The sequence below is a fragment of the Cebus imitator genome, unplaced genomic scaffold (genome assembly GCF_001604975.1).
Source record: "Cebus imitator isolate Cc_AM_T3 unplaced genomic scaffold, Cebus_imitator-1.0 Scaffold39, whole genome shotgun sequence".
Lineage (NCBI taxonomy): Eukaryota > Metazoa > Chordata > Mammalia > Primates > Cebidae > Cebus > Cebus imitator.
In genome coordinates, this window is record NW_016107354.1 from 251,019 (window position 1) to 274,460 (window position 23,442).

The 23,442-nt window shown below is 52.9% G+C and overlaps 1 protein-coding gene across 3 annotated transcripts in view; it reads right to left on the reverse strand.

Annotated features, from left to right (window-relative positions):
* The window catches only part of SBK1 (SH3 domain binding kinase 1), a 68,207-nt gene that overhangs the window by 13,090 nt on the left and 31,675 nt on the right, over window positions 1-23,442 (reverse strand). Inside the window, exon 1 of one of the 3 annotated variants that reach the window (XM_017525720.1) lies at window positions 17,958-18,733. The exons of 1 other annotated variant lie outside the window; for it this stretch is intronic. The gene's annotated coding sequence lies outside the window, so the exon portion shown is untranslated. Of the gene's footprint in view, window positions 1-2,497; window positions 2,638-17,957; window positions 18,734-23,442 lie in introns of those variants that run through there. One more of the 3 variants, XM_037737470.1, reaches the window with a different exon arrangement.

The following is a 23,442-nucleotide window of genomic DNA, read 5'->3' on the forward strand; positions in this document are numbered from 1 at the left end:
TAGGGCTCAGCTTTGGGGGTCCCTCTACTGCCCCCCTTCTTCTTCCTCCATTATCTCCCTCTCCCTTCAGGCCTGTTCTCCGCAAGGTGTCAGCAGGAGACAAGGAATTAATCCATGCGCCCATCCCTGCCGCTGCGTCATCTGCCAGGTACACACCGCCTCTGACCCAGTTCCAACGCACGTGGCTTCAGAGGCACGGCGGGAGCAATGGAGATACCATGGGCCTTGAGGCTTGGCCTTGATCCTAACATGCGCCACTTTTTTTGCTGGGTGACCTTGAGCAAGTCACACCACTGCTCTGGGCCTCTGCTTCCCCATCCCTACAGTGAAGAAATAACAGTAACAATGTCAATAACAACAGCACCAGCATTCACACAGAATCTACCACCTGCCCGGCCGTTCTCAGGACCAACGCACTTAACCTTCACTACTATGAGACAGGCATTACTGATAGCTCCACTTAAAAAACAACAGAGATGGGGTCTCACTTTGTTGCCCTGGCTGGTCTCCAATTCTTGGCCTCAAGCGATCCTCCTGCCTTGGCCTCTCAAAGGGCTAGGATTACAGGTGTGAGCTGAGGCACTGGCTTTTGAGATGAGGAAACAGGCACAGAGACTAGACAACTTGTCCAAGGTCACACAGCTAGCATTGGTGTTGGCTCCAAAGCTGGTAGCTTTCACCCCTGTGCTTTCCCGAGGCAGGATGTTGGGAATACCACACCCAGATTCCCCAGCCAGGTGGGGAAACTGAGGCCCAGCAGAGGGCCGAGTCTCAGTGGGAACTCGACCCTCAGAGTATTTTGTCATTGGTCATCCCTGCCTCCCGTTGAAGGAGGAGCTGTGGACATGATGGCTGTGCACTGCCAGCACCAGGCAGCGGAGGCCTCTCTGACCTCTGATCATGCCAGGCAGTCAGCGCCGCCTCCACCCACACTCAAGACGGCGGGGGAACGGCGCACCCACCTCTCGCCTCAAGGGTGTGTCCTCACCGGCCTCAAGGGAGGCCTCCATCTGCCATCTGTATTGCTGAGGGTGGGTGGGGGTCCCCCCCGACTTCATGGCAGCAGTCACGGCTCTGCCACATGCTGGGAGGGCCACCGTGGTGGGGGAGGGTTTCCCAAGCAAGAAGCAAGACTGAGCCGCCCACCACTTCCTGCTGGCGGTCGGCTGGAGCTGGCACCACCCTTATGAAACGACACCCAACTCATCGTCTGGCTCAGGCCTACTTTGGAGTCCTTGTTCCCCTCCCCCCACCACACACACACACACACACACACACACACACACACACACACACGGATGCACAAGCATACACACACAGACACGCATGTACACTTGTGCACATCCACAGACCTACATGGTATGGCCAACTTGGAAAAATTTCACTCACTAAGTCCTCACAAGACCCCTGGGGGGAGGTGCTTTCTATTATTTTATTTTTTAAAGCATTTGCATTTGCTTGAGACGAGGTTTCCCCATTTTGCCTAGGGTGGTCTTGAACCCCCTGGCTCAAATGATCCTCCTGCCTCAGCCTCCCAAGTAGCTAGGACCACAGGCGTGCACCACCATGTCCGGCTTGAATTCCTATTTTGAAAAAAACAGCTTAATTGAGGTAGCACTTACATAGCACCGAACTCCTCTCTTGAGTGCACTACTGAATGATTTTAGTGAACGTACAGGGCTTTCCAGCCATCACCTCAACCGAGTGATGCCTTCTATTTAACAGACAACAAAAGAGGCCCAAGAGGTGGATGATTTGCCCACAGTTATGACACAGACAGCCAACCGTGCCTCAGCAATGTGTGTGTCCTCTCCTATACTACAAAGTCGGGCTGGAGAGCGGCCATCCAGCAGGGAACCACGTTTCTCAGCCTCCCTTGCTCCAGGCCGGCCATGTGACAGGCTCCCCACTGGAATGTGCACAGAAGTGGTATGTGTGTCGCTGCCAGCCTGGGGCTTCAAAGGATCGGGGAAGGTTCATCTGTGCTCTCTTCTTCTGCGGCTGGTTTGATGCAGAGGACTCCAAAACCCCAGAAGATGGTGGAGCCACAACAGAGGAGGCACCCGGGTCCCCAGGTCACTGTTTGGAAGGCCTCCTGCTGGAGAGGACTGCCCATCTGCATTGTGTGAGCCACTGGGAAACTTCCATCATGCTCAGCTGCTGGGATATGGGGGCTTGTTTGTTACAGCAGCTGGCACTACCCTAATTCAAAGGTTATGCAGCAAGTAAGCAGAAGAGCTCAGATCTGGGGCTGCATGTGATGGCACCTGTAGTCCCACCCCTTTGGGAGGCTGAGGTGGGAGGACTGCTTGAGGCCAGGAGTTTGAGGCTGCAGTGAGACATGATAACACCACTGTATTCCAGCCTGGACAACAGAGCAAGGATCCCATCTCTATCAATTAAAAACAAAACATGAGATACAAGGTTAGAGGGGATAATGGCAAAATAAAATAAAATAAAATAAAATAAACACACACACACACACCCACACACACACCCACACCCACGCCAGAAGAATGCCAGGCACAATGGCTTGTGCTTGCAATCCCAGAAGTTGGATTGGGAGGCCAAGGCAGGTGGATTGCTTGAGCCCAGGAGTTCAAGATCAGTCTGGGTAACACAGTGAGACCTTCATCTCTACAAAGAAATAAAAAAGATTAGCTGGGCATGGTGGGACATGCCTGTCGTCCCAGATACTTGGGAGGGTGAAGTGAAAGGATCGCTTGAGCTTGGGAGGTCTCAACAGAGTGAGACCCTGTCTTGGGAAAAAAAAAAAAAAAAAGCCAGGCATGATGGCTCACACCTGTAATCCCAGTACTTCGGGAGGCCAAGGCAGGCGGATCACTTGAGGTCAGGAGTTTGAGACCAGCCCGGTCAACATGGTGAAACCATGTCTCTACTAAAAATGCAAAAATTAGCTGGGCGTGGTGGTATGTGCCTGTAATCCCAGCTACTTAGGAGGCTGAGGCAAGAGAATCACTTGAACCCAGGAGGTGGAGGCTGCAATGAGTCAAGATTGTGTCCTTGCACTTCAGCCTGGGTGACAGAGTGAGACTCGGTCTCAAACAAAACAAAACAAAACAAAACAAAAACCAAGAGAGTAGATTTGAACGGCCTGGAATATGGCCAGAGGAGGTTAAACAGGACGGTACTTTTTGTCTTTTTAGTAGAGATGGAGTTTCATCATATTGGCCAGACTGGTCTGTCTCAAACTCCTGACTTCAGGTGATCCACCTGCCCTGGCCTCCCAAAGTGTTGGAATTACAGGCATGAGCCACTGCACCAGGCTTGAGGTGGGTTCTTTAAGAGGTGATTAGACTAGGAGAGCTCTGTCCTTGTTAATGAATTAACGCTGTTATTGCAAGAGTGGATTCCTCATAAAAGGATGTCTGGCCCTCTTTCGGCTGATCCGTGCCCTTCCTCCCTCTCTCTCTTGCCCTCTTGCTGTGGGATGATGTGGTAAGAAGACCCTCACCAGATGCTGGTGACTTGATCTTGGACTTCCCAGCCTCCAGAGCTGCAAAAAAAATTTCCATTCATTACGAATTGTGCCATCTAGGGTATTTATTCTGTTACAGCAGCACAAAATGGACTAAAATGACACTGAGGCACAGATGGGCTGAGTAACCTGCCCAAGAGCTCGTGATTAGCAGTGCTGGGATTTGAACTCAGGCTTTTGGGCTTCAGATCCCATGCTCACATGCACTGTGTTTTCCAAGGCTCTGAAGGCAGACCCAGGCAGACTTCAACTCAAAAGCAGCAGCAGGACGCAAGTGCGTTGTGTTCACTGAGGGTGGAGAAGCGAGGCTAGATGCTCATCTGCTGGGGACGCAGTCGGGGGCTCGAGGTTGTACCAAGTGATGCCAGGAAGGCCTTTCTGACTCTCATGATGGGATCCCAAGAGATTCTCTGTCCTCATGCCCAGGTCTTCTCCCTCAGGCCCCTGGACTTGTGCTATGTCCCTAGCATGGACAAACTCCAAGGGTGTCCTTAATAAGGTGCTGGCCTGGAAGGAAGGATGGACAGGAGGATTGTTCCTGGGTGGGTCACCTTACTTCTAGGTTAGTATTATTATTAAAAATCCCTGTGAAAAAAGCAGCATATGGTGGAAATTCAGGCCCCAAACACCTCTGGCCTCTCTCACTTGCTTCACTTTGCTTCTCTTTAAGGCAAGGGGGCCAGAGCTGAATTCCCTTAGCCTGCAGGACTGAACCAATTCTGCTCCTCCATATGACCCCTCACTTGCCTCTAGGTTTCTCCCCGCTCCCTGATATTTTTTTTTTTTTTTTTTTGGCGTGGGGGAGATGGAGTTTCTCTCTTGTTGCCCAGGCTGGAGTGCAATGGTGCAATCTCAGCTCACTACAACCTACACCTCCCAGGTTCAAGTGATTCTTGTGCTTCAGCCTCCCAAGTAGCGGGATTACAGGCGTGTGCTACCACACCCAGCTAATTTTGTATTTTTAGTAGAGACAGGGCTTCACCATGTTGGCCACACTGGTCTCAAACTTCTGACCTCAGGTGATCCACCTGCCTTGGCCTCACAAAGTGCTGGAAATACAGGTGTGAACCACCACACCTGGCCCCAATCTTTTTTCTTTCTTTTGAGAAAGTCTCAGTCAGTCACCCATGCTGGAGTACAGTGGCGCAATCTTGGCTCACTGCAACCTCTACCTCCTGGGTTCAAGCGCTTCTCCTGCCTCAGCCTCCTGAGTAGCTGGGATTACAGGCACCTGCCACCACACCTGGCTAATTTTTGTATTTTAGTAGAGGTAGGGTTTCACCATATTGGCCAGGCTGGTCTTGAACTCCTGACCTCAAGTGATCTACCTGCCTCGGCCTTCCAAAGTGCTGGGATTACAGGCCTGAGCCACCGTGCCTGGCCCTTGTCTTTCTTATATACATAGTCAGATAAACTGTTTTAAAACAAGATTTGACTCAATCCTTGCCTTGCTAACATATTTTCAGTAAATTCTTGAATGGGAACGTGGAGTTTTCTGTTCTACCATCAGTTTCCTGTGGTAATGGCCCTCTCTCTCTCCGCCCATGAAGTTTAGAACGGATGTCTCCACCATGATTTTGCAAGGAGGGCCTGGGCAATCAGCAGATGGATCCCATCTGCCAGGTCTCTGTGACTTGTTCAGAGATGAACAAGTGATCAAACGTGACCCACTGAGATCAAGCCCTAGAACTGTTGCTGTAGCCATCAGGAAAGAGGGACCCTCTCACCCTGGGCTGCAAAGCTGCAGGACACAGCTGTGCCGCTGCTGTGAGCTGACTTTTCCATCATGGGGGAAGGGGAGAGCCCGATTGAGAATAAAGCAACAAAGATATAAGCAGAGAGGAGAGAACGGTGGAGAGATTTCCGATGACTTTGAGTTCTGGGGCCAGGCATGCCTAAAGCCAATTATACTCCTGAACATTTGTTTCATGAATCAATATACTTCCTTTTTGGCTTAATTCAGCTGATTTGAGTTGAGTTTATGTAACTTGCGTGCTACTCGGGCTCAGGCACAGGGTGGGGTGTTGGCATGGGGTGCGTACATTAGAGCAATGCAACAGACAAATGGCAGTGAGCCCACAAATCAGAGAGGCAGATAAAACATGAACACATATAACCGTAAGGCCAGGATGGCAATGGTCAGCGCTCCAACATTTCCAAGGAGGGCCCTGGCAGTGGGGATCGGGGCGACTTCCTAAATCAGGAGCTGGCACCCGAATTGAAGGGGATTAACCACCCAGCAAGAAACCCAAAAGCTCCTTGAAAGCAGGCCCTATGCCTTCATCATCTCACTATTCCCAGCACTTAGCCAGGGTGTGACAAATGCTGGGTGAATAATTCTCTATGTGTTTGGGAATTTGTCACTTTTTATATCTTGGCTTTCCTGAATGTGACCCTGTAGGCACATAGCTATTTTCCCAAGGGCCTGTGCAAAGTATCATTAGCCCCATTTTACAGGCACAGAGACTGAAGGCCAGAAGGGAACAGCAATTTGCCTAAAGTTACATAGAAGTCAGTGGTAGGGCTGGGCTAGAAGCCAGGGCATCTGCAGGGCAAGGTGCTGTCTTCCTCCAGCAGCCCCAGCCCCAGCACAGTGCAGTACAGATGGGGGTGGCTGTGAGTAACAGCAGCCGCTATGAACAGAGAGGCTGGGGGTGCTAGAATAGGTTGACAATGCCGATGGGGAGGACAGTGATGATAAATAGCTGACACTGAGGGAACCCCTGTCATGTGCCAAGTGCCTCATGTAAATGAACTCATCTAATCCCCATAATGTCCTATGATACGGGGACGATTATTAACCCCAATTCACAGATGTGGAAACTGAGGCACACATTGGTCACGTCATTTGTTCAAGATCATCCATCCAATAGGCGGCAGAGCCAAGATTCAAATCCAGGTGTCATCACTCCGCTGTCCAAAAGCTTAACCACTATGCTTCACCGTCTCTAAAATGACAGAGTAAAAATTACCATTTATTGGCTGGACATGTTGGCTCATGCCTGAAATTCCAGCACCTTGGGAGGCCAAGGTGGGTGGATCACTTGAGATCAGGAGTTCGAGACCAGCCTGGCCAGCATGGCGAAACCCCGTCTCTACTAAAAATACAAAAATTAGCCAGGCATGGTGGCGCATCGCTGTAATCCCACCTACTCGGGAGGCTGAGGTGGGAGGATCACTTGAACCCAGGAGGTGGAGAATGCAGTGAGCTGAGATGGTGCCACTGCACCCTAGCCTGGTTAACAGAGTGAGTCTCTGTCTCAATTAAAAAAATAAATAACAAGGCCAGGCGCGGTGGCTCAAGCCTGTAATCCCAGCACTGTGGGAGGCCGAGGCGGGTGGATCACGAGGTCAAGAGATCGAGACCATCCTGGTCAACATGGTGAAACCCCGTCTCTACTAAAAATACAAAAAATTAGCTGGGCCTGGTGGCGCGTGCCTGTAATCCCAGCGACTCAGGAGGCTGGGGCAGGAGAATTGCCTGAACCCGGGAGGCGGAGGTTGCGGTGAGCCGAGATCGTGCCATTGCACTCCAGCCTGGGTAACAAGAGCGAAACTCCGTCTCAAAAAAAAAAAAAACAAACAAAAACAAACAAAAAAAAACAAACAAACAAAAAAAACATTTATTTTCTCAGTGTGCTCAGGCTTTACATTGCTGTTGTCAATCAATCTTCATGGCAGCCCAATTTTACAGATAAGGACACTGAGAATCAGAGGGGTTAAGCAACCCTGAACGTCCCGCTGCTCTAGTCTCAGTCTCTGGTTTACAGCGCCAGGCCTCAGCCCCACTGTCTTCAGCACCACAGGTGTGGACAGCACCCTGGCCTGTCCAGCATTAAGCGTGAGGCTGGGGGGAGGTTCCAGGAGGATAAGGAGCCAGGCAGGGAGGAACTGCCACAGAATTGAAACCCAGGCCCCCAGGACTGGAAAGGCATATATGGATGTACTGCCATTCATTTGACCAAACTCTGAATGACAGACACTTTGGTTGTGACTAACATTTTGCTATCACTATAAACAAGGAGTAGCCTTGTACAGAAGTCATTTTGCCACGTGCAGGCGAATCCGTATGAGAAAATCTAGAAATAGGCTTGCTAGGTTATAGGGTGAGTGTGTTTGGAATTTCTGGAGACTGCCCAGTACCCCCCATACCACCCCACAGAACTGTGGCACTGAACCTCTCCCAGCCACATAAGAAGGGGATGCTTCTTGGTGAAACACAACAGCTGTCACTAGCCCCCCTCACCCTCTCTTGGCCTCAGTGTCACTTTGGGACATAGCCAGACGGTCCCAGGAAGTTAATATGCTACCTTGCTATGGGAGAAAGAGTTGGTGTGGTAGCTCATGCCTGTAATCCCAGCACTTTGGGAGGCCAACATGGGAGGATCACTTGAGCCCAGGAGTTCGAGACCAGCCTGGGCAACATGGTAGAATCCCGTCTCTACAGAATTTTTTGAAAAGCAGGCAGGAGTGGTGGCGTGTGTCTGTAGTTCCAGCTACTCAGGAGACTGAAGTGGGAGGATTTATTGAACCCAGGAGTTTGAGACTGCAGTGAGCTATGACTGCACCACGGCACTCCAGTCTGGGTAACAGAGCAAGACCCTGTCTTAAAAAAAAAAAAAAAAAAAGAGAAGAAGAAAAAGAGAAAAGAAACGGTGAGAAGAACAGATTTCTCATTGGTTTGTATTTGTACAAAATAACTCTAGAATCAACACTAGACACCAGCAAGGTGCTTAGCCACCTCAGCACCCACTGTGGTCACGCTGCACTCGCTCCCCCGGTCTGAGCCGTCATCGGTCCCTCCCAGCCACCACAGTAACCTCCTAACTGGTTCCTGCCTCCGAGCCCATTCTTGACATAGCCACCAGGGAGTATCCCCTTACTCCCAGGCTCAGCAGCCTCTACTGGCTCTCATCGTGTTCCATAGTCCTGACCATGGCTCTCCATTTACCCTCTGGCCCATCTCCTCCCTCCCTCTGCTCAACACGCTGGTCCCCCTACTGTTCCCTGAACACACCAGCCCCCTGTCTGGGGACAAGTCCCTCTGCCTGGACAGATCTTCCCCTAGACATCCACAGCATAGCTCATTTCCTACAAGTTCTGTTCAAATGACACCTTCTCAACCAGGGTTGCCCTACTGCACTCCTGGCCCCCCATCCTCTGCTCTATTTTTTTCCTGGTAGGGTGTATCACTTTCTCATGTATTATATAATGTACTGACTTCTGATATCTATTATGACTGTCTCTTTTCCTTACTAGAACTTAAGCAGCTGGAAGACAAGAATTTTGCTCTCTGGTCTTGTTCACTGCTGTATCCCCCAGCAGCTAACATGTGCCTGGTATATAGGAGGCACTTAGTAAATATTTGTTGAATGAATGAATGAACCTCTGGGAAGCATGGCAGGAACTGGGTGAAAGAGGTAGGGTAGACATGAAACTTCCTACTAGGTACAATCCAGTTGGGTCTAGGGAGTAAAAGGAACCAGGGGACCAGACAATGCCAGAGGAATTGCCAGGGAGTGTTGCACCTGCCTGCCACCCCAGAGAAGGGCCAGCAGAGAACAACTGGCCCCTGAATTCCCACAGTAGGGCAGCCCATGCTCAGGAAGGTGGGGGCATCTGGGAGCCCCCTTCACACCCTGCCCAAAGCAGAGCCCTCCCTCCATGTCACGAGGTGGGTGTGCCAGCCTGGCTCTCTGCCTTGTAACACCTTCCCTGAAGGATGTCCCCGACCTTTGCATTTGTTTACTCCAGTGCAGAAATCTGTTCACTCATAGACTCTCCTATTCTCTGCCAGAGGGTAGGAGCACCCAAGCCAGGCTAGTGAGATACTTGGAAAGATTCAGCCTCTGCCATTGGTTCCAGGGAGCCCTGGCCAGCCCTTCCTTCTCTCCAGTTTTCCAATGGGTGAAATGAGCTAAGTTAGTAGTTCTGCCTTCACGTGGCACTATGAGTCTCAGGACCCTCTACCTTGAGAAATGTCCCATGCAGCACATGCAAGCTTCCACACACAATAGCAGGGACAGGGCTCCTGGGAGCCCACAAGCCTCTAGATAAGGCCTCTCCCTCCCCTTGGCCCTCAACACAAATACAGACCCCAGCAAGTGTTCTATTTTGGCTCACAAGGAAGAGGAGGAGGAGGAGAATATTCTCAAATCCCCTCTTTGTTTTCCCTTTGGGGTATAAATCCTGGCTCCATCCTTTCTTAGCTGTGTGACCTTGGGCAGTTTGTGCCCCCTGCCTAAGCCTCAGTTTGCCCATCAGCAAAATAGGGCTGAGCATGCTCATTTAAAAGGATGGGGCACAAAGCAGGAGTCAGTAAGAAGTTGCTGGTCAGAGGGTCCTGGACCTTGGCTCTGTCGTTGACTTGCAGGTGAGCCTGGGGAAGGCCATCCTCTCACTGTGCCTTGCTTTTCTGTTCTGTAGATGGAGGCCATTTGGCTCTGCTGAATCTCACCCCGGAACCCGTTCAAGCCAGAAGGGACTATGGGGATCACCTGACCCCGCTCCTCCACTTCCCATGAGGAGCTTGGGAGGAAGAGCCCAGACTTTCCCGAGATCAAGCTGCAGACACTTGGACCTTCTTCCTCACTCTGCCCTCCCCACCAGGGGCAGCCTAGGGTTCCTAGGGCTGAGCTCCTGTCTGGCTCCAGCCTCTGCCTCAGCCTCCCCTCCCAGCTGGTGCACAGTCCGCCCCTTCTCAGGGCACATCTTTGGTGGCTATTAATAGCCTGTGACGCTGCCTGCCTGCAGCTGGTGCCCAGAGCTGGAACAGGCTCTTCAGCCTCTCCTGCCCTCCCCAGCAAGGCACTGTGGGAGGCGGGTGCCCTGGGTCCTATCCTCCTGGCTACTTGAGGGCACGGAGCCCGGGGCAGCCCCCGGGGGTATGGGATGAGGCATGAGCTGGGGAGGTCTTCCCAGCCTGGCTGCCTGGGTGAGGCGGGTGGCCGAGCACTCAGGGGTATCAATAGGAGTGGAGGCTGCTGGGCATGGTGGGTGCCCACCACTGGCTGACAGGCAAGGGGACTGGGCTGAGCGTCTACCAATGGACAAGTGGTGGTCTCTGGAGGGATGGCTGGGTGAGCAGAGGCTCCAGAAGAGATGGGCCCTTCTCCAACTGCAGCCTTCACCTTCTTCCCCTCCCTGAGCTCCTACAGGGGGATGGGGCTGAAGACACAGCCCAGCCTAGAAGCCTGTGGTCCAGGTTCAGGCATTCGCCATCTTTTCTCGCCTGGAAGCTTTGGATCTGCCGCTTACTGTCTCTGTGGCCCCATCTCCCCACCCTCAGTAAAGTGAGATAATAAAATAATGGTGCGGGTTAGGGTATTATTAGTAATAGCCAACATTTATGAGCCACTGAAAGTATAAGCACTGTATATATGTTGACTCATTTCAACCTCACGACAATCTCAGGAGAAGCTATTATTATTCCCCTTACATCCTTTACAGCTCAGGAAACTGAGACTCTGAGATAGGAAGCTTGGCCAGGCACAGTGGCTCACACCTGCAATGCCAGCACTTTGAGAGGCTAATGTGGGCAGATGGCTTGAGCCTAGGAATACAAGACAAGCCTGGGCAACACAGCGAGGCCCCATTTCTACAAAAAATAAAAAAAAAAATGAGCTGGGAATGATGGCACATGCCTGTGGTCCTAGCCAGTCAGGAGGATGAAGCGGGAGGATCACTTGAGCCTGTAAGGTCAAAACTTCCCTGAGCTGTGATGGCACGACTGCACTCCAGCCTGGGCAACAGAGTAAGATCTCATCTCAAAAAAGAAAAAAAAGAAAAAGAGACAGGAAGCTTAAGTGATGTGTCCTGTGACACAGAGCTAAGAAGTCACATAGAGAGTATCTATCTGGCTCCAAAATATTCAATAGGTATTTGTTGAGCACCTACTATGTGCTTGCTACTATTTTTGGATCTGGAATACATTCGTGAACCAAACAAACAGTCCTGCCCTCAAAGAGCTTATATTCTACTTTGGAGGCACACAGTGACAAAGATGAGCAGGAGATGTGTGTCAAACAGTGAGAAGTCCTCAAGGAACAGCAGAGTAGGCAAAGAGGCAAGGGAATTGTGGGTGGGAGGCCAGCCCACGGAGGCGGCTACACGCGCATAGGCGCTGTGGCAGGTGGGCTCTCCTGGCAGAGGGCCAGAGGTGGGACCTGCTGTGTGCACAGGGATAGGGAAATGAAAGGCAGGAGATGAGAGCAGAGCTGAGAAAGGATGGCCATTGTCATTTGAGGCCTCCGAAGCCATGGCAGGGAGCCGGCTTCCACTCCAAGGGGGATGCCCTCCAAACCTCGGGGGGATGCACTCAACAAACCCTTCCTGAAGCCAACCCTCATGTCAGGCCTGGAGAGGCGAAGAGTGACAGCATGAACCTGACCCGACCAGACTTGGAGACTCCGAGGCCAGCTGTGGTAGTGTCCCACGTTGCCCTTGGAGTAGGGCTGAGGAGGAGGTGGGGGGCTTAGAGGCTTCGGGGGAAGGTCTGGGGCAGAGCTACAGATTCCTCCCTGGCACAGCTCTCACTGCCGTGGCCTGTGTAAGAGGAAGCGCGGGGCAGGAAGTCTAGCCCTGGAGCCCGGGCGAGGTTCCATTGGGTCCATTTGTCTGACCTTGGCTTGTGGACAATGTGTGGAATGTTATCAACGGAGGCAGGCTCTTTCCTAAATCCCAGCTACAGAACCTTGAGAAAACACCTTCACCCATATACCTCCAGTTTTTCCATCTGTAACGGTGGGGCTAACTTTCCCTTTCTGCTCAGGGCTTAGAGGACTCACATGAACAGCAAGCCCTCAGTGGCACGGGGTGCCACTCACGGCACTTTACATTCACGCTCTTACTCCTCACAATGACCCTAAGAGGCAGGTACTAATATCACCCCCCTTTTTTATAGATGAGGGACCTGGGGCACAGAGAGATTAAGCACCTTGCCCAAGGTCACACAGCTGGGTCTAGGGACTGTGCTTTTTATCACTTAGCTGTGTTAACTGCAGGCCCCATTGTGCCTCCTGGAGACTTAGGGTCAGGGCTGGCAGGCACCTGAGCTCCCAGGGTGGAAAAGTCTCCTCCCTGCAAGGCCTCAAGCCCTGGCTCAGAAAGTCACAAGCCTTATACTCACAGGTAGGTAAGTCACTTCCTGCTACGGTGGGGCGCCCTAGCAGACCCAAAAAAGCTGCCCTGCAGGCAGTGGGGGCCCAGCATGTGCAGCCTCTCTCAGCCCAGATCAGGAGGAAGAGGAGGACGGTCCCCTCCAGCCCCACCGCCACCCTATCTTCCAGTTGGAACATCCTCAGCCCCTCCAGTGGTTCCCTGAAGCCACAGGGAAGGAGTGCTGGTGCAGTGGGAGGTCACCGTGGGTTCCAGGCCTGGACCAGCTCATTTGCATACCCCGGCAGGGCAGGACAGAGCCAACACTTAAGCAGCAGGCCCCGCTCAAGTGTTTCACCTGCAACAGATCCACTTAATCCTCACAAGTGGCAGTTATTATTGTCTCTATTCTACGTCAGAGGAAACTGAGGCCCGGGAGATAACTGACCCAAGGTCATGATAACATGCCCAAGGTCATGCAGCCAGAAAATGGTGGAGGTGGGCTTCGAACTCAGGCACTCAGACACTGGCTTCACATAAACCTTTGGGGGACCTCAGAGCCGGCGGGGGAAGGGAGGAAATCCTGGCTCTGGGGTTAATGTGGTGCTGTCCTCAGGGCGAAATGAGAAAACGCTGTCCAGCACTGAGCACGTAACATTGAGAGACGTTCCATTGCTTCCTTTCCAACCCTGACATTACATGATTTCCCAAGGTGGGGCTGAGCTAGACCTGTCCTCTCTCCAGGTGTGGCCAAGCAATGGTGGGGCGAAGAGAGGGTGGCTGGGAAGGAGAGGGGACCTCCAGGCCTAGTGGCTACCGCTTCCTGAGTCCTAAAAGGGGGAACAGGATAGGGGGAGAAGGGCGGGTGCTTTGGGGAAGACTTTGGCCTGGGGCCCATCCTCCTGGGGCAGAAAGTCTCCAGGAAACTCTCCAGCAGAAGGCACAGCAGGTCACTCATGAGGAAATCAGATGCTGGGAAGGAAGAGGGCTTTAACCACAGAACCACAGCCAGACCACGGTCCCCATGTCCCAGCCCTCAGGCAGGATGCTAGGAGGGGCTCAGGAAGGGCCTCCACCCTCACCCCCACCCGGGGCAGGGGCAAGCTCCATGACACAACGGGCTACTGCCTCCCAAAGACCCCTTCCCTTTCTCAGGGACAGAACCAGAAGCCTCTGCCTCCCTAGCCCAGCTCCCAAGGAAGCATAACTGTGGAGGCTCAGTCACCACCTGCCAATGCCCCATTTAATAAGGGCCAATAGTTAGTGAGCACTTTTGATATGGGATACCCTGACCTAGGTCCCTTTCATTCTTTAGCCTGCTTCATCCCCCTGATGTTCCCATAAGATAGTATTATCCCTGTTTTATAGACAAGGGCATTGAGGCCCAGAGAGGGTAAGTGCCTTGCTGAAGGTCACACAGCAGCTCAGTGAGCTACAAGCCCAAGCAGAGTCCAGAGCCTGAACTCTCCACCATGGTGCTCTGCTATCTCCTTTGACCTCAGGCTGGTGGAGACCTGTGTTCAGGAAGCGGGTGCACTCCCTTCTAGAGTCATGCCCAGTGACAAAGCCCTGCTGCTGGCCCCTGGCCCAGCTACTCCACAATGCCCGTCAGTTTCATTTCTGTTTATAAAATGTCGATTTCTTTTTTCTTTTCTTTTTTTTGAGATGGTGTCTCACTTTGTCACCCAGGCTGGAGTGCAGTGGCACAATCTCGGCTCAGTGCAACCTCCATCTCCTGGGTTCAAGCAATTCTCCTGCCTCAGGCTCCCTAGTAGCTGGGGGTACAGGCGTATGTCACCATGCCTGGCTAATTGTTTTGTATGTTTAGTAGAGATGGGGTTTCACCATGTTGGCCAGGCTGGTCTCGAACTCTTGCTGCAAATGATCCTCCTGCCTTGGCCTCCCAAAGTGAGCCACTGCATCCAGCCTAGATTTTTGAGTAACTCCTATATCTAGGCCACCAGCTCTCCTGCTGGTCAAAACTTAGACCAGCTTGGACTTAGTCCTAGAAAGTTAGAAGGAAGAAACTTATAGCTCCAAGAAGCTTTCATCCAATTCTTCTCTGGACAGAGGGCTGAATGGAACCCTGGACAGTAGCCCTGCCCCAAGAGTCCTGAGCAAGACCTGCGCCTAGAACCAGGTCAGGAGGGGAAGGGAAGGACTCAGGTTTGCTGTCCCTGGGACATATGGGGCAAGTGGGACAGAGAAAACAGGTTTTTGGTTGCTGGATGTCACTAGTTCAGGGGTCAGGGTGCAAGACGGGGTCAAGAATGGAAAGTGGAACCAAGCTGGAGAAGTTCAGGCTCGCTTCACTACGAAACCCTTAAGTCCCTGGATGGACCCTGCTCTGTGCATTTTCTAACTTGACCACGGGGGTGGGAGGGAACACCCGTGAGTGCGGAACGCATACAGATGCCGGTTGCCCACTGAACAAAGATTTTTCGGGCTGGTGTGGTGGCTCATGCCTGTAATCCCAGCAATTTGGGAGGCCCAGCCAGGTGGATTACCTGATTCAGGAGCTCAAGACCAGCCTGGCTAACATGGTGAAACCCCGTCCCTGCTAAAAATACAAAAATTTTCAGGGTATGGTGACCTGTAATCTCAGCTACTTGGGAGGCTGAGTCAGGAGAATTGCTTGAACCTAGCGGGCAGAGGTTGCAGTGAGCCAAGATCTCGCCATTGCACTCCAGCCTGGGCTACAAGAGTGAAACTCTGTCTCAAAAACAAAAACAAAAACAAAAACATTTTCTTCTGGGCCTGCAAACCCAGATGCCAGCATTGGGGGCCAGGAGGTGACCTAAGGGAGTGAATGGGCTGCCTGGGGGTGGGCTGGAAGGCATGGGCCCTGTTTGAAGAAGGTGGTCATTCTCCCACTGTGGCCTGGGGTTGCCACATCAGCTGACTTTTCGAGAAGATCCGAAAATCAGCGTTTGTATGTGAAATCCTCCCCTCCTTTTTTTTTTTAGCACTCACAACAAAGGCAAACATGTAAAATACACTAGACCAACAAAAATTGTCTATGGGCTGTGTTTAACAGCACGTGCCCTACCATATGCTGGGCTCTGAATTAGACAATGCTGATGCAGTGTGGACAAGACAGAACTGCTTCCTGTCTCCTGGAGCCGAGTCTAGATGTGGAGACAAACTCTCGCTGCACATGTAGACACACGCCACTACCTCCAAGCCACCAAGCCACCAACCAATCAAATTCAGCTCTCTACTACGTGCCAGCTCAGGTCAGCTCAAAAAGGGAGGTGGAGGCAGAAAACTGCTCCAGAGCCATCCTAGAGTGGGGCTTTTCAGGTCAGGGGAAGAACATGTGATGGAGGGAGACAATTAGAGGACACGGAGGAGACGGGTTAGGAGAGGTGGTTTAGGGCCAGGCTGCGGGAGCTATGACTGTCTGGACTCCGCAACTTGATTCTAAACTCAATGGGGAGCTATCGAAGGTTAGTGAGGAGGGGAGGTCTTGCTCCTTGTCCTCTTCTGGGCTCATCGTGGTTTTCCCTGGTCAAAGTGACTCAAAGCTCTGCTCTTTAACCTCTGGTTCCACTGCCTTGCCTGTGGAATGTGTGACAAAGCCCTGGGCTTCTGGGAACCCCTACTGAGGGGAAATGAACTTTTTTGGTAATGGGTACAGCAAACCTGGATGTTTCTCCTGCCCAACTGCGATCTCCAACCGCCTTTCCAGCTGCAGAGAGGCTCACTCTCTGTCATTATCGCTGGGAAGTGCCACACGCTTGCCCAAGGTCACCCAGTCTTCAGGGCACCTGGTTCCCCTGCAGTCTGTGCTGAAGGTGGCTGCCTCAACTGTCCTGAAATTGGCAGGAGGGGCTGCCAGAGGTCTGCCCGAACCAAGCGCCCCCCACTCTCTTCTGCTGGTCACATCCTTGCCCTTGGGTCAGTGCCAGCAGCAGGCGGGGGTGGAGGCACTTGGTGCTGGGAAGGAGGGAGATGAGAAGTCGGCCACTCAGGCTCAGCCTCCCAAGGCTGCAACAGGGCAGGGATCAGGTACTTCAGGTGTGGGGTCAAGAATCGGTCAGCTGGACCTGCCCAGGTCCACCTCAACGGCCCCATAGGACATGCCTAGGGGTCTGATGAGCAGAAGATTTCAGGAAAGGAGATGGGAATGAAGTGGGGAAAAGGGCCCTGACTCTAGTGTGTGGTCCATCACAGACGCTGGTGAAAGATTTGTTGAATGAATAAATGAAGGAACTACTGGCAGGGCTAGCTGTACCCTGGGTCTCGCCTTACCGAGCCTCAGTTTGTGCACCTATCAAATGGGTCCAGCATCACTGCTTGCCGGCAGAAGGCTCAGAGAGAAGCGACTGGCGGAACCCCTGGCAGCCCAGAGTGTATTCCTTCCATGCAGTCCAGCCCCTTCTCATGATCTCTGATTCAGGATTTCAGGGTAGAATGTCTGCCAGGGCCTCTTGGCTTCTCCATATGCGGTAGAGCCTGGGGTTCAGGAACTCACTGAGAGCCAGGCTGGGGTACAGCCGTGTATACCACCTGGAAAGCCACAGTGAGACCCTGGAATTGGCCCCTGATTGTCTGGGACACATGGAGCCAACCCTAGGTTTAATCTGGGTATTTTCCAGGTTAGGAGGGGAAGGGAAGGACTTGGGTTTGCTGTCCCTGGGACAAATGGGGACATAACGGTGCCCTGACCTGAAATGGCTTCTTCATCTAGACTACCTCTCCTCTCCAGAAACTAGCACCTCAATTTGGGGGATGCGTACTCCCTCCTTGTCCCACAGGGAGTACTAAGTATGGTCTAGGTGAAGACCCCAGTGAGGCCTGGGGTCGGGCAGCGGAGTCACAGGGGAGATGAGATTCCCATTCATTCTCTCAAACACACCCCTTCCCTGCGCTCTCACAGACAAAGGCACACACCCAAAGCCCCAGCCATCACCCAGGGCCACATAAGGCGGCCCCCCTCACCTGTGGGCACCCCCAAATTTTCCCCTTGGGAGGGTAGACTTCATTAGAAGCTCAGCTTGGCCATGGGGGAGGGGTATACACACTCCAAAGACCTGGGGTCCAACCTCCAGGCTCGCAGCTTTTGGGGGGACTCTCCGCCCTCTTCCCACCTCTCCATGGCACAAGGGGCTCCACCACCATCCCCGCTAGGGCTGGGGAGCTGTGACCAAGTCTCAAGGCTAGGGAATGGGGTGGGGGAAGGGAGAGGAGGAGGGGGCGGCTCCTCCAAGCGAGACACAAAGAGACGTCCTTCAGCCTCGGCTCCATGGCGACGCTGGGGAGCGGGGAGCGCGCAACCCGATACTTCCTTCCCCACCTGCAGGGCTACGGGGACCTCGGTGGCCACTCACCTGCCGCCCCACACCTGGGCCCTGCTTACCTGGGCTGGGGCCGCGGGGACGCCGCGGCAGGGGGCCTGGGCGCCGTCGCGGTCTTCGTACGCCCGGCCCCGGGGGCTCAGGGCGCCACGACCATGAACCGGGGTGCGAGTGGTGCCGCCAGCGGCTCAGTTGCCCCAGTCCTGGAGCTTTGGGGGGCGTCTTCGAGGCTTCTTGCTGGTGAGGGTGTCTCTTGCTGTCTCCGGCTGCCTAGATTTGGGATTTCTGTGTACCGGAGTTGGGGGGATTGGGATCCCCTGATCTAGGGGCGTTCAGAGCTGGGTCTTCTTGTCTTGAGGTGTGGAGTTGTAATGACCGGATATTGGGAGGGGGTTTCCGCAATCTCGGCCTGGGGGGCACTGCGTTCTAGATCTTGGGGGGGCCCAGACTGAGGAGGGGGAGTCCTCGCGATGCCGTAGGGGGGCTCGCTGTCTTCTAAATACCGAGGAAGTCTCCGCTTTCCCCGAAGGGGAGTCGCTCCGTGTCGGATCCAGAAGGGCCCCCCTCTTTCCCGAGGTTCGCCGGATCCTGAATGTGGAGGGGGGCTCCACGCGCTCCTCGGCTACGGGGGCTTGCTGGGTCCCGGCCACCGGCGGCCGCTGGGAAGAAGCCCCCTCAGCCGCTGGGGGGCTCGGTCGCCGCCGCTACGAGCAGCCCGGCCCTGCGCTCCCGGCCCCCGGCCTGGCCCGGGCTCCGGCTGCGGCTCCGGCTCGCGCTCCGCCTGGTGCTCGGGCCCCGGCCCCGGCGCCCGCCCGGGCTGCGCTCCATCGCGGCATCGCGGCTCCGCCCTCCAGCCCGCGCGCACCTGCCCGCCCGGCCCGCGGCTCCGCCCTCCGGCTCGCGCGCCGCCGCCCGCCCCTTTGTCCGCCCCGCTCGGCGCGCGCCCTCGCGCCCGCGCGCTCACCCGCCGCGCGCCGCGGGGCGCAGATTCTCCGGGCGCGGCGCCCCCACCCCCTTCCGGCCGCGCAGGGTCCTAGCGCCGGTGGCTCCCAGTCTCCCCCCGCCCCCCGCCTTTTCTAGGTCAGAGCCCACGAGGGGGCGAGAACGAGGTTACAGAGGACTCGGGGGAGTCTGAGAGGGTCACCTGGTCCAGCTTCCTGGCCCCTGCGGGACCAGACTGCCCCAGACTGTCCCGGTCCGTGCTTGTGGGGCGGAGCCTGTGTCTGTTTCAAGGAGGGAAAACAAGTCCAGGTTCTGCATTCGGATATGCATTCACTCATCCATGCGTCCGTCTGTTCCTCCGCCTGCCTGCCTGCGCATCCATCCATCCATCCATCCATGCATCCTATTTCCAGCAAGACCTCAGAGAACCCACAGTCTTCTTAGGGAAGAGGTCATAAACTTGGTCCGGGGGAGGGGGGTGCCCTATCCAACTGAGGTCGCCTTTGCGATCCCTGCTGCAAATAGGCAGTGACTAGTCCAGGAGTGCAGCTGGGAGGAACTGCTGGCCAGATAGAAAGGAAGAAAGGAGATTCTAGGCAGAGGTAGCAGCAGGTGTAAAGGATGTTGATTGTCTCTTTGATAACCGGAAATTGGTGGCCTAGGTGAAGTGGGTGGATGAGGACAGAGATGAGACGGACAGCTAGTCCTTCCAGGCCCTATTCTTTCTCCTCCCTGCAGCTCACTCTTTCCCTAGTGAGAAAGCCCCCAAATAGGACGCCTTCTCTGTTTCTTCCAAGTTTTTGATCAGGCTGTTTTCTCAACCTAGCGTAATCCTTTCAACCACTCCGACTGTTTCCAGAGCTTTCGGAGCCAGGGATTGCAAACTCAAGTACCTACAGGCACAGACAGGAGCCACTGGGGTCGCGTGTAAAGTGATAGGGAGGGTGGAGAAGAGGGGAACTGGAGATATCGTGGGCTGCGCGTGGGTGGATGATATTCAGAGAAGCAGGAAATCCATATCCTAACATGAAATCTTCCAACTTTTAAATGTTTGAAACTAATTCCCCAAATTCGGAAATATCGAATGGGCCAAATGAAACACACTTTGGAGACAAATCTGGTCCCCAGGCCATAGGATGGCAGCCCTTACCATTGAAAATATTGTTTCAGTTCTTAACTGGTTTGCTTCCTGCCTCTGTCTAGATTGTTTTTCCTTTTCTTTCTTTCTTCTTCTTCTTCTTTTTTTTTTTTTTAAAGACGGAGTTTGCTCTGCTGCCCAGGCTGTAGTGCAATGGCTCCGTCTCAGCTCACTGCAACCTCTGCCTCCTGGGTTCAAGTGATTCTCCTGCCTCAGCCTTCTGAGTAGCTGGGACTGCAGGCATGCGCCACCATACCCAGCTAATTTTTGTATTTTTTTTTTTTTTTTTGAGACGGAGTTTCACTCATGTTACCCAGGCTGGAGTGCAATGGCGCGATCTCGGCTCACCGCAACCTCTGCCTCCTGGGTTCAGGCAATTCTCCTGCCTCAGCCTCCTTAATTTTTGTATTTTTAGTAGAGACAGGGTTTCACCATGTTGGCCAGGATGGTCTCAAACTCCTGACATGAGGTGATCTGCCCATTTCCACCTCCCCAAGTGCTAGGATTACAGGTGTGAGCCACCGAGGCCGGCGGTTGTCTTTTTTCTAGAATCCAAGTCCTTTGGGATCATCAGCTCTGTGAAATACAAATGGGGTTGGGTTGCTGTCTTACATAAAACTGCCATGGACTTCCTGTGTACCGTCAGGATAAAGTCTAACCTGATCCTGTCGTTCAAAGCCCTTAACCTTTAGAGCCTGCTCTCCCTTCCCCTACAGAGGACCTCTCTTCTCCATTCAGCCTTGACCTCAGCCACACTATTCTAGGACATCTGCCTCTCTCTTTTTTTTTTTTGAGACAAGGTCTCACTTTGTCACCAAGGTTGGAGTGCAGTGGTGTCATCATGGCTCACTATAACCTTGACCTCCTGGCATCAAGTGATCCTCCTGCCTCAGCCTCCTAAGTAACTAGGACTACAGGTGTGCACAACCATACTCAACTAATTTTTGTATTTTTTTTGTAGAGATGGGGTTTTACCATATTGCTCAGGCTGGTCTCCAACTCCTGAGCTCAAGCCTTCCACCCACCTCAGCGTCCCAAAGTGCTGGGATTGCAGATGTGAGCCACTGCTCCAGCCCCAACATCTGCCTTTTCTTTTCTTTTCTTTTTTTTTTTTTTTTTGTTTTTTGAGATGGAGTTTGGCTCTTAATGCCCAGACTGGAGTGCAATGGTGCCATCTCAGATCACTATAGCCTCTGCCTCCTGGGTTCAAGTGATTGTCCTGCCTCAGCCTCCAGAGTAGCTGAGATTACAGGCACGCACCATCACACCCAGCTAGTTTTTGTATTTTTAGTAGAGATGGGGTTTCGCCATGTTGGCCAGGCTGGTCTTGAACTCCTGACCTCAGGGCTGGCCTCAGCCTCCCAAAGTGCTGGGATTACAGTTATGAGCCACAACATCCAGCCTGACATCTGCTTTTGATACCCTCACGCTTTGTCCTCTAGACAGGTTTCCTCTGTCTAGAACACCTTTCCTTTCTTCCTTGTTTTCCAAACAAGTTCTCTTCTAAGAGAACTCCTCTGCATCTTCCCTTCCTCTCCCACACTCCTTGTCCTGCCAATATGGAGGAGTTTCAGATTTCACCCTAACTTTGTTCTAATCCTCTCCAAGGCCATAGTGCCGTAAATAACCTAATAGAGGGATTTAAGTTATTGGGTGTGCAGAAGAGGGGGCTGGAGAAGGAGAAAGCAGGAAGCACACATCTTCCTGTGTCTAAAAGCTGAGTTTCAGGACATTAGCACTTAGAGAGCACTTTCCTCTTTTTACAGAGGAGGAAAGAGATCTAGCGAGGGGAGGAGTCGAATCAAGCCTTTCAGTACCCCTAGTCACAGCTATCAAGGGTTGCCCAGTTCAGGGCCACCTTCTGCAGAAACTGCCCCTGATTCCTCATCTGGGGCTTTAATTACCCATAGTGCAGTTAGTAAAGGTTTGCTGGGATGCATGGTGGGTAATCAAGTCCCCCTCCCGACTCCATCTTGGCTCTACAAGGTGGGAAATCCTGGTCCCCAAAGAGGGTACACTCTAGCCAGGGGACACAGCATGGGGGCATTACATTTAAGCTATGGCCACTGCCAGGAAACTTTGGACTCCATGTGTTATGGGACTAGTAGGTGAGAAGAGAAGGCACCATCATGGCTGGACTAACTGACCCTGGTCAGCAGAGAGGGCAGGGCTGCTTTTACAGCGGGAGGACGAGGAGGAATATGTAGGATTCCAGCGATCTGTTGGTTACAATAACCAATAATGTAGATCCCTCAGGACTGAAGGGTTGGGTCACATCACCAGGTAACCCATCAAGGCCTGACAAACTGACAGTGGACAGTGCGAATAATTTTATTTTACTTTTTTTTGAGATGGAGTCCCTGTTGCTCAGGCTGGAGTGCAGTGGCGCTATCTCAGCTCACTATAACCTCTGCCTCCCCAGTTCAAGTGATTTTCCTGCCTCAGCCTCGAGAGCAGCTGGGACTACAGGCGCGCACCACCATGCTCAGCTGATTTCTGTATTTTTAGTAGAGATGGGGTTTCACCATATTGGCTAGGCTGGTCTTGAACTCTTGACCTCGTGATCCACCCAGCTGTGGATAATTCAGGATGGATAGTGAAGAAAGAAAGAAAAAGTGCTGGTTATGGCCTCTGGATAATTGCAGCAAGTGGGCGGGGCCTCTAGCGTGTTCTACTAATCACTCTCTTCAAAGTTTTCCCATAGAAAGAGGCTTACAGGATCCATGGTAGAGCTGAGCAGTGCAAGGGATGAATGTGGCAGCCCTGAAAATGTGCCACTCAGACCTCTGACTTCAGGAAAAGTCATTGACCAAGGGCAGCAGCTGTGAAATCCATCTGTGGTTCACACAGGAGGCTCTGGTTTGCTTCCCACAAGCCGATCCCAGCCAAAGAATGAAGGCGTATCTGCTTGTGGAGACACAGGACTTCTCGAATGGGCAGCTTTGGATCAAGGACTCCCCCTTGACTTTGTAGAAACTTTCTCACTGCACTGCAGTCCAAGACTCTTCCCATCCCGTCGTCCTTCCTCCTGTCTCTCTCTTCCACATATTAGATCTAGGACAGTCTGATGATCTTCCCAGCCTTCTCTTCCTCCCTTCCTCTTGTTCCCTCCCAAGGATTTTCCTCAATAAATCGTTTGCACATCTGGCCCACCTTGCCTGCTTCTCAAAGGATGGAACCAACATAACACACCTGAAGAGACAAACAGAAGTGGTGACTTTGGAAGGCCAAGGTGGGTGGATCACCTGAGGTCAGGAGTTCAAGACCAGCCTGGGCTAACATGGTGAAACCCCATCTCTACTAAAAATACAAAAATTAGCTGGGCATGGTGGCGGGAACCTGTAATCCCAGCTACTCGGGAAGCTGAGGCACAAGAATCACTTGAACTGGAGAGGCAGGGGTTGAAATGAGCCAAGATTGCAACATTGCACTCCAGTCTGAGTGACAGAGTGAAACTCTCCTTCACA